A 12,065-nucleotide genomic window follows, 5' to 3' on the forward strand; every position below is an offset into this window, starting at 1 on the left:
ATAATTTGCAAATTATCTTGAGTTAGAAATCCATAAAAAATTTACTTTTTAAATCTAAGATTAAAAATATAATACAAGATTCCTAATAAGCTCCTATATTTTGTTTTAAATTTTTATGAAAAAAAAATGTCTACCGAAAAGTCAAATTAAATTTTTATGATCGTTTGAACTTCAAATTTTTACAACTCTATGTCCCATTTAGCGGTATTCTTATTTAGTTGTAATTCAATAACGAATACTACCTATAGATTCATGAAATTTACACCATGTGTTTATTTTATCAATTCCTATAGATAGGTACTTGATAAAATGTTCAAAATATGTTGACTCGTTTTGAGCTGTTTATGGATATTATCAATTTTTTTTTTGTTTATAAATAGGAATAAAATTGTATGTAATTGCTCGCCTTTTTAAATAAAAAATATTATATTTTCTTAATGTAACTGTCAGCTGTTCTTCAACGCCAATAGTTTCTCTGAAGGTGGAGCTCGTTTCAGATATTTATGGTCTCAATAAAATCACCAATTCGTCAAATGATTTAATTGACATACGATAGTAATTAAAAAAACGATCCGGATATTGTCTCAAGTCAGAGTATAAGCAGTGGAACTCACCCAAAGTTATTCTCTGAGCATTGAGTGGGTGGACCCAATAAATACGGTTTCGCTCAACTGTGTCAGCAGCGAGCGCGACACATACCAACTCGACGTCGTCTAAAAGTTCTGATAGTTCCATAATATATTATTTTAATACGACAAACGGTTTGTTCTGTATGACAAATGAAATAAAACTGAAGTACCTATTAAAACTTATACTGAGCTGTAGTATCAAGTTTATATTTTCACACCAATTCCGCTACGGAAAAAACGCAAGTGTGACAAAGGCCTTACAATGGTTTTCGTTTTTTTTGTTGGCAAACACCGATCAAACCACAGAATAGATAAATGACCAAACGCTGTTGACTCTTCGACATCAACTATAAAATATAATATAGTGATACTATTATCATCTCGTCCGTGTTATCACCGTCGTTTTTATTATTGATTTTCACTACCTACGTCGTTTCCCGTTCGTTGTCGGCGACTCGGCGACGATACTTCGATCACACTAAGTACGAAGATAATAATATTATGAATAATACTTAATAATAATATTATAATATTACAATAAACTGCTACTATATTATCATTGTAGGTACTGACCTAAATACAAGTTACAACTGAGTGGTGCTCAAGGCGATCGGCGATGCTTATCCTTTACGTGTTGTACCACGATCGTTTACATGCCAGGCTGATCATCCTATCTCTACTGCTGATGCTCGTGGTTTTCGTTGACTTTTATGGGACTCACCGCAGTCAAAACTTCATTAAGTCGTTTAATAAGAGATCCAACCACATCGCAGGTTAAACGCCACACCGACTTGGATGCGACGCCGACGACGTCTTCCGAGGTACCCGCTGGTTTATATACTTGCAAAAAATATTGTTTCGTTATGAGGAGAGTTAAGGTGTAGTGTTTACCATCGCCATCACGACCCCATGTTAGTCCTCCATGTTGTTTATTAAATTATTTTGCAGGACGATGCTAAAGTGTTGATCCGCAAGTTGACTATGAACATGAAGGTTTCCACTACGAGGTGTTGCTACAATCGAGTGCTAAATTTGTCTTACGCTCTATTGATACAACTAGTGAGAACTGTAACTTAAGTATTTGTGGAATGGACTTAATGCATTTTCTTTTTAGCAGATGAAAATAATGTGAGCAATGACAAAAGCAAAGACGAATATGATAACCAAGAAGACCTTTTCTTGAGAGTTCAGAGAATAATGGGACCTCTTATATGCTTTCCAGCACGTTCATAACTAGTATGACAATATCCAACTCTTTAAATGTTTTGATTGTTCTATTACTATTTTATTTGTGTTATAGATATACATAGATCACACATTTTTCAGCTGTTGTATACATATTTAGGTGGGTTGTATCTTATGATCTCTATCTACATATGTTAGAACAGTGTGCAGCTGTTTGTCATGGTTGGTACTTGTGTGCCAGAGATCTCGAGTTATGGCATCCAGCATGCTTCAAGTAAGTTAACTTATTGAACATTTAAATTATTTTTTTTAAAAACAGTAGGTACTTGTTTATTATTGCCCCGACACTGGAGTGACTGTCCGTTGTACTATGATATTTATTACAATATAATACCGTTTTCAAAAAATTTCAAATAATAATATGTTCATTACAATTAATAGTGGCATAAGTAATAATTTATTTAGGTAATATCTCATAATTACACATGAAAAAAATAAGACAGTCTTATAAAGATCTTTAAATATCATACATTTTATGAGTTTTAAGAATATATTTTTGTTGTAAAAATTGAATGCCAATATTAATATTACAAGAAATCAATAAAATTAATTTTTTACAATAATTTATATTTAGCTAACCTTTAAGTAAGATATTATAGAAATATAGAGAAATATCGATCATGAGTATTAAAATCTTAGACATATTAGGTAAAGACCGTTTGCCGATTACTGATGTGAAGTTGTCTGGTAGCAGTGTGATAAATTGTATGCACTGATCGGTAAAGACTTAAAGGGCAATATTAATAAATACCTAAAAAAACTGTTAAAATATTAATTTTATTATACTTTATTTTCTTGATATTTACTGTATAAAAATTCAATTTGTGATTCATACTAAATTAGTGAGTTAAGAAGATTAATAATATTACATTTCAAAATTCAAAACTAACTTATCTAATTGTATATGAAATTGTGCAAAGATATTTTAACAAATTCTACAGTTTTTATCATTTAATTTAATTACTTTAATTTGTTTAAACAAATACAATTCAAAGTTTATTTTTATTTTGACTATCTATTAAGAAGAATTTACGTTCAGAGTTTATGTTGTTAAAAATGGTTCTTTATTTTTTATACTTTGTACATTTGAGAGGTAACCAGCCATACCTATTCATTTGTATTTGCTATAATTTATAGAATAGAATGAATTTTTGACAAAAATATACAAGAAATTAATTAATTTTTTTATTTATTTGAATAATTGATTATTAGTATATCTTTTATTTAGATTCTGGCCTTCAAACGTCAACAGTTTAGTCCCGTATGATAGAAATTGGCGACAAATATTCATTGAACAACCCAATGTACTGAAAATTTATTGGTCGTTGCATATGTAAAATAACTCAAAAAATTTTAAATAATAATATGTTCATTACAATTAATAGTAATATATAAATTGGTAATAATAAGATTTTTTTAAAAACAGTATGTACTTGTTTATTATTGCCCCGACACTGGAGTGACTGTCCGTTGTACTATGATATTTTTTATAATATAATACCATTACAAAACTTTCAAATAATAATATGTTCATTACGATTAATAGTGGCATTGGTAATAATTTAATTAGGAAATATCTCATAATTACACATGAATAAAATAAGACAGTCTTATAAAGATCATTCAATATCATACATTTTATTAGTTTTAAGAATATATTTTTGTTGTAAAAATTGAATGCCATTATTAAATATTGCAGGAATTAAATCAATAAAATTAATTTTTAACAATATTTTATAATTAGCTAATCACTTTCGCAAGATAGGTTAAATACCCACTTTAAATTATACATATCTACAATATAACGACAAGTCGACTACATACTAATATGGTTATAATATTATTAAAAATATTATAAGAAGTATTAACCCCTTTTCCATAAATTGATGACATACTAGACTAACCTAAAAGTAAGATTTACTTAATTAAGTATTTTAGATATATTAAGTAAAGACTGTTTGTCGATTACTAATGTGAGGTTGCCGTGGTAGTGTGATAAATTGTTTGCACTGGCCAGTAAATACTAAAAGGGCGATAATAAACAAATACCTAAAAATAGGTGGGTAAGTGGATGTCACTCTATTGTACAGTAGGTTACAAGCGGGTCACTGTAATGGATGGTGTTAAATTTGAATTCAATGATATAATATCATTGTATAAGAAAAACGATTCTGAGCGAAAACGGTCAGTCAGCTTATGATTTTACCAAGTATATTTGATGATATTATTGTGAATAAAGTAATTTATATATAACCTATTTACGTGGAACCTTGTTTTAAATTTTCAATCCTTAGCTATAAAAGTTAAACATTTCATAAATTTTTAACCACAAAATAATTAATAAATTATAAATTTGATAAATGTTGTCAACATTTGAACTTTAAATGCTTATAAAAAAAAATTGTTTACAAAATAATTATTAAATTTTAAATTTGTCAAAATTTGAACTTTATATGCTAACTGACAATGTCCGTGAACAGCTCAAAAAGAGTCAAATTATTTTCAAAATTTTATCGTGTATAGAAAATGCTAATATAAACATCCAGTGAAATTTTTAAGTATTTAAAGTCATTCGTTTTTTATTTACAACAAAATAAGAAAATTGTTACATGAGAAATTGAGTGAATATCAAATGTTGTAAAAATATGAATTTCAAACGCTCATAAAAATTTAATTTGACTTTCTTGTAGAAATTTTTTTTTTGATAAAGGTAGACAAACTTATGATAAATCTTGTATTTAAAAAGAAAATTTTTTATGAATTTCTAATTTAAAATAATTTGCAAATTTTCATAATTTTTACGTATTTTGTTAATATTTTAACTTTAGATACTTTAAAAAAAAAAATTGTGACTATATACCAATAGGAAATATTTAGCAACTAACTAAAATTCAGAATTTTAGTAATACTATTTTAAACATTTGTTTTATTACATTTACAATAATAATTGTGATTTTTATATGTATGAAAACTGACAATACTTAAAGACTTAAAAGTTATCATTTTAATTATATTATTCATACATTTTAAGACTATATAAAAGAATACATAGGTGGCAATACTGTATATAAATAGTGATTCATCCAGTACCTATCTGAATTTATTTGTTTTTTTATTTTTGTTAAAATGACATAACCAAATATATTTTACTAAAATGTATGGTATTTGAATTTGTTTTTGATATTAGGTTTTTTTCCAATGGCTATGTTTTGATAGTGCTTTCCTTCAATCCTTCTGTTAAAGACAAGAAAAATGGCACCTTTCAATGTGTCCCTTGGACACTAAAGATTGTCTGGTAAACAATTATTTTTGATTCTTGACATGGAAGATAATAAACCTGATCGATAATTTAACAGAAAATATGCCTGGGATGAATACACCGGAAGGATCATTATTTTATAACATGGTATTTTATTAATCTATTGAAACAGATAAAATGCTTACTTAAGGGGCCTAGCTGCTACTGTACATTTTAGCTTAAAAGACCTTAAGTTTTGACAAAATTAATGTTAGTTTACGAGGTCTGATTTTGATTATGAAAAAAAATTTGAACTTGATAGAGTTGTCCATAGACGGGTATAGAACAATTTGTAAAAATTAAATATTTTATTATTGTGAACTGTAATTGAAAACTTAAAAATATGAATTTTTTCATATCAAAATTAAAATTAAAAATCGAAAATGTTTTGTACGATCTACACACATTTTTCTGCTGAATTCAAATATTTTTTCAGAATCAAAATCAGACGACGTTAAGATGATTGTTATATAGGACATCTTGTAGGCGTTTAATTATATTTTAATTTTAAAGCTAGTTATGAGTATTTTAAAATGTAAAAAAAAATTACAATTTTAAAATTCTCATAACTTTAAATTTAAAATATAATAAAATTCCTATGAGATGCAATAGATAATAATCTTACCTTTACATTTTATAAGAGGTAATTTTTCTTTAATTTTAAAAATGATTATGATTGTAATCATTATTGTAAATGTAAAATTTGTTATGTTGCCCTAGTTCAGAGAGAGAAAACAAATAGTGCACTGACATCATCACTTATTTTAATTTTGTTTAAACAATAAGTAAGTTGATGTAAAATTTGTATTGTGAATATTATATTGTTATGGAGTGATTGATATGTGCATACGCATACGAAAGTGGTACCAGCACTTATGAGGATGTCAGCGCACTATTTGTTGTCTCTCTCTCTCTGGCCCATTCGCAACATAGACAAAACCCATTTACGAAGAATAATTTTTTCTATGTTTTTAAGAAATCTTAGAGTAAAATCACGTATTACAAAAAGATTTCATTCCCTCAAAAATATTATTCTCTATCGTTTTTTGTAATAAATGATTTTACTCTAAGATTAATTAAAAACATGGAAAAAATTGTTCTGCGTTAATGCGTTTTGTACATGTTGCGCGTGGGCCAGAGAGAGAAAAAAAACAGTCGTTTACAGCTAACGCATAGATCCCGGGCGACTAAGACAAGAAATTGCCTGAATGTTGCTTCTTAAATAATAGTTGTAGCGACTAGCAAGGCCCCTAAAACTTCTGATACAATTTATAATTTTTTTTTTCTTAATCTACAGGTTTTAGAAACTTCAAAATACAAATCCAAACAGAACTGGAAATTGTAATGTGTAAATTATGAAATTGTTTATCAAAGCCGAGTTAACAAAAGAAAGGTTAAAATATGATTTAACTAATAATCGTTTTCCACCAATTCACGTGTAAAATGCTACTCAAATGAATATGAACGTGTACTATAAGTATAAAATAATAATCTCCACCATTCATTCGAGACTGTTTAAAATATTTTATATGTATAACATAATTTTGTAGATAAATATATTTTAGTTGGTAGATTAGATAGGCTTAATTAAATTTCTCATACATAGACTTTGTGGGTGAAAATTCAATACAACATTTAGTCTTTGATGTAAAAGTACTTCTAATTCTCAATAGACTATCCAACATAGAAAAGTTCATTCTATTTCTAGATCGGGTTTTAATAGCATTCATTATTGAAAATACCCTTTCAACAACGGCATTGCTTGAAGATAGACATAATACTTTCAGTACAAACTCAGATAGATCTCTAAAAATGAATGATCCACAAGCATCTTTAAAAAAATATAGCATAGACCAGAACGCATAACTATCATCTAACTCTTCTTCAGATAAATGAAAAGACCAATTAATATTTATGATGTTTTCCCATTGTACTTCTAAAGATGAAAACATAGATGGTTCAAGAAATTGATGAATAAATGGTAAATTGGAAAATTTTGTATGTAATTGATTGAGGCATTGTTTTGGAGAAAAATACTGAAGTTTTTGAAATAATTTTAAATTATCTGGAAGTCTTTTGTCTAATTCAAATAATAAAGCTTTTATAAATGACAGTGCTTTAATATCAACAACATATTTAGTATCCGATACAATTTTAAGTGTATTTATTACTTGATAGTACTGTATACCAAAGTTACATTTATCTGCTGGAAGATAAGCAGTTTCATTAGATATGTTTTGTCTAATACTGTTAAAATCCGAGGAAGTGGAAGATATTTTCATTATTTTTTTTGCTAAAAACATAAATAGTCCACATATATCATCATACGATTTTCCAATGTCAACAAAGTTTTTTTGAAATGTTAAATTCAACCTATTAAACTCTTCTAATATTGGCTTTATTATTATAAAATATAAATAATTAATGTCATCGTGAAACATTTCATTCAAAACTCGATTTACCATCGCCATCACGACCCCATGTTAGTCCGCCGAGTCAACAAAGTAAAGGTTAAAATACGATTTAACTAATAATCGTTTTCCACCATTTATATTTTCACGCGTATAATGCTACTCACATGGATATGAATGTGTAATAGAAGTATAAAATAATAATCTCAACCATACGTTCAAGATTGTTTAAAATATTTATGTTTACTATCGTTTAATATATTATGTATTATTATTTACTGTATATGTACTGTGTTTAAATTATAAATTAAGAGTGTAAATTAAATTAAAATTCTGTACTAATCGGTGGCCTGTTATTTCACAAAACTGTGTGTAATTAATATTTTATTTTATAAAAATGTAAGTACTTAGCATGTTTTAATTATAGTACAGCATAACCTAAACAACGTCTTCTAACATACGGAAACAGTTTTTCTGGTTGATTATAGTTAATTATTAGCCACAATTTTTTACCACTTTCAATATATTATGTGTTTTCGTGGCGGTAATGGAAGCAAACAGTTTGCTGGCTGTTTATTGATCTAACATAATATGAAGTCAAAAATATTTTACTAATGATTTAAATATTTTAATGCAATTTGTTGCATTACCAAATATGCAACATTATATTTTGTAATATTTAAATGCAATAAACAATTTTCTAACACTTTGAATTTTGATAATACACAGTTGGCAATTTATCTTAATACATTCCAATTAATATACAACTAATAAACATATTTAATTTAAATCTGTTTATTCATAAATCATAATACTCTGTAAACATTATGCATATTATGATATATTTTAATGATACTAAAAAAGCTAAATACATTTTATATAGACACAAAAATAATAAATATATTTTAGATAAATACTATCAACTTGATATTTTTATTCACATAGATTATAGATTATAGAGCATTATAATCAAATTCTATGAAAATGCAAATATCTACTGACTAGGTAAGCAATTAAAATAAAAGTGAATAATTTTTAAGGCAAGTAGTAATATTTTTTTCATCTAGAGCAGGGAGGGCCACTCAATGCTACTAGAGGGCCAATTTTGAATGTGCAAAACTATAGTGGGCCAGAGAACATAGAAAGCAAAAAAAAAACCATACCCCTATAAATAATATAATATTATTTACATTTAATAGTTCAATACTAGATGAGAATTAATATATCTATGTTTAACGATAAACATTATATCAATTTCAATAATTTTATAAATAAAATAAAATAAAATAGGTACAAAAAATCTTAACATTTCATATTTTTATCAACTAAATTAAAATGTAGTACAGACCAGTGAAAAATAGCACGCGGTCTACCAGTTTCCATCCCTAATCTAGAGGATCGCATACAAAAAAAAAAACTTACAGCTAAATACTGCCAATAAATACTATTATTTAGGCTTAACTAAAATTATAATTGTTTATTTAGAATGTTGAAAATTTATGAAAACTGAAAGCCTTTCCAATCGGTTTTATATTTTTATATTGAAAGAATGGAAATTGGACAACAGATTATGAGGTACCTACTTGAGAACTGTGGTTGTTACTAAATTTCAAGTCAAGGTATTTCAGTTTGACTTTGAAGTGGATTTCCAATATAAAGTGAATGGAAATATGGAATTAATAACTAATCAGTAATCTTACTAAAATATATATTATTATCAAAAAATATTCATCAAGTACAGAAATGTACAAAATAAATATAGGTATGGTGTAAATTTCAAGTACCTACAGTTATTCATTTTTGAATAACAACAAAATAAGATTATCGCTACATCAAAATCGAGTAAACATACTGCAATGTTATAAAAATTTCAAACACTCATAAAATTTAATTTTACACTCCGTCAGACTTTTTTTTTGTTATAGGTATACAAACTTATGAAGCATCTTGTGTTAAATTAAGAAATCTTAGATAATAGGTATCTATATTATTATTATTATAAATTATCTTAATCTGGGCTTGTTAGGACTTTTGGATTATTTATTTTTATTACTGGTTACAATCACAGTATTCATATGTACATTTTAGAAATACAGTAGTGAGATATGTTCAGTAGCGTATTTTGGAAATCTTTAAGGGGGGGGGGGATAAGTTACTGAATCATGAACATGGAAGTGGATAGCTTCACCACCACGCAACCCTTTAGGATTTCCGATACTCTTCTACTATATTATGCTGTAGGTGACACTCAAATTGCTCTCCAAATTTAGGTGTAACTATAGGTGACCTTTTTGAACTTAAATTGCCTCAGGGTTAACACTGGCATTTCTGGAGACATGCCACACAACATACGCAGAAGACACATGTCTTGTAGGACACGGTAGACACGCACACTACACGCTTGTACTAGGTAATAAACTCATTATTAATATTGAATTACAAATATATATATTGAGTTTAGTTATTTATTTGTAAGGACCTAATTCATAAATATTGATTCTGGGACATTTTGTGTATACTATTATATTTTATACAACGACATTTTTAACACTTAACTCTAATTACAGTCACCTATCTGTTGCTATATCTGATATTGTGTTTGAATTTAAATTATACTAAAATATGATTTGACTAAAAACTTAAATATAATATACAATATTGTATACAAGTACTACATAAGTGGACATTTGGTGGTTATTTTTTTTAACTAGCAAATACTACTCTTTTCTTAATAGATGATAATAATTAATAATAATAAATAATTTATTGACAAGTTAATACCTATAATAAATTGCAATGAGCTTTGAATAGAATATATTAATTCATATTTATCGCAGCTGCATTTTACTTCTATAATTAGCAACTGATTTTCGTTGCGATGCAGACGCACTGACATTACGATATTATACTATGGTTTTGAATACCAATGACGCGGGACCTTTAATATTACTGTTTAGAGTATACTTACAGAAGCTTAGTAATTTCTCACAAGAAACATAGTGGGTAAGCGGTTACATATATGTAAGTTCCTTCACGAAAAAATACAATCGTACGATCTACATTGTAGAATCCAGTCTATGTATTATGTATAATATGTCCACATATTATTATAGGTACGTAAATTGAATTAGATTTTGTACATAATACATGGACTGGATTCAATTAAAAGTTGGATTAGACATTTTACTTAACACATTTTTAAGCACTAACACCGTGTAAATTGTCTGCACTCCTAAGTATGAATTAAGTGGAAAGCCAATTTGTATTCATAATAATTTTTATCGTGTGAGTATATTTTTTTCGTAAGGGAATATACGTGTTCATACCCATTATGATCCTCATTTAATAATTGAAAAAAAATTTTCATTTTTATTTGTCTAATTTTCTTAATCTGTGCATAACTAGGTACAACAAGTTTTAGGTCGATTTATCAAGATTGTCCCGTACCGACTTGAATTCAAAATGTGACTAGGAACTAGTCCTATACTTATTCCTAAAATTTTCAAAATATTTTGACTCGTTTTGAGCTGTTTACAGACAATTTAAAATTTAAAATTTATTTATTTTTTCTATGAATACCAATAGTTTTATTTATTTGACCAAAAAATCGTGAAAATTTAATACAAGGGTCCAGATAGATTGTTACAATATCAGTTAAAAATATTAAAAATACATAGGCACAATTTTTTTTTATAAGCATTTTAAGTTTTTAAATTTAAAAGCTATCAAATTTAAAGTTTCATAATTATTTTATAGTTAAAAATGTATAAAATGTTCACCTTTTGTAGCTAAGGTTTGAAAATTTAAAACAAGGTTCCACGTATATAGGTTATATATTAATTACTTTATTCACAATAATATCATCAAATACACTTACTAATATAATAGGCTGACTGACCGTCTTCGCTCAGAATCGTTTTTTTTTATACAATGACATTATAACATTAAATTCAAATTTAACTCTGTCCATTACAGTAAGCCACTTGTAACTTACTGTACAGCAGAGAAACACCCACCTGCCCACCGTTTTTATATTTATTTAATGTTCAAATTATTTACAAGATATATTGACTGTAATTTGCAAAAATGTCATTTTGTAAAATTTTTATTAAGGAACCCACTGAACAATAATTTGTCCCACCAATGTTACTGGGATGTTTTTTAGATACACGGAACGTCATAGATTGTGTTGCATACACGTATGAATAACATCTCTTAAACGGTTTTTACTCCACAATGATATCTTTAAGATATCTATTAATAACATTTCTTTTTACCTTCCTTTCAAACGTTACACATCAATATTTTATAAACGTAAAATAATTACATCTCTATAACACCAATTGAGGTTGTCAAAATGTTTAAAAGTAATCTTGTCTCAATACATCCATGTAATGTTTCAAATTACTGTAATATGAATGTTTTATTAAAAACATAAGAGGCATACAAACTCATTTAAAACATTAAACTTTTTATAATAAA

The 12,065-nt window shown here is 27.1% G+C and overlaps 1 long non-coding RNA gene across 1 annotated transcript; it reads left to right on the plus strand.

Moving 5' to 3' along the window:
- The first annotated feature begins 1,941 nt into the window (after positions 1-1,941).
- Positions 1,942-8,313, plus strand: LOC132947073 (uncharacterized). The gene is made up of 3 exons (XR_009664825.1): positions 1,942-2,088; positions 5,062-5,280; positions 6,470-8,313. It is a non-coding gene; the product is annotated as an uncharacterized LOC132947073 (long non-coding RNA).
- The last annotated feature ends 3,752 nt before the right edge of the window (positions 8,314-12,065 follow it).

This window comes from Metopolophium dirhodum, chromosome 6 (assembly GCF_019925205.1).
Source record: "Metopolophium dirhodum isolate CAU chromosome 6, ASM1992520v1, whole genome shotgun sequence".
NCBI classification, from domain to species: domain Eukaryota; kingdom Metazoa; phylum Arthropoda; class Insecta; order Hemiptera; family Aphididae; genus Metopolophium; species Metopolophium dirhodum.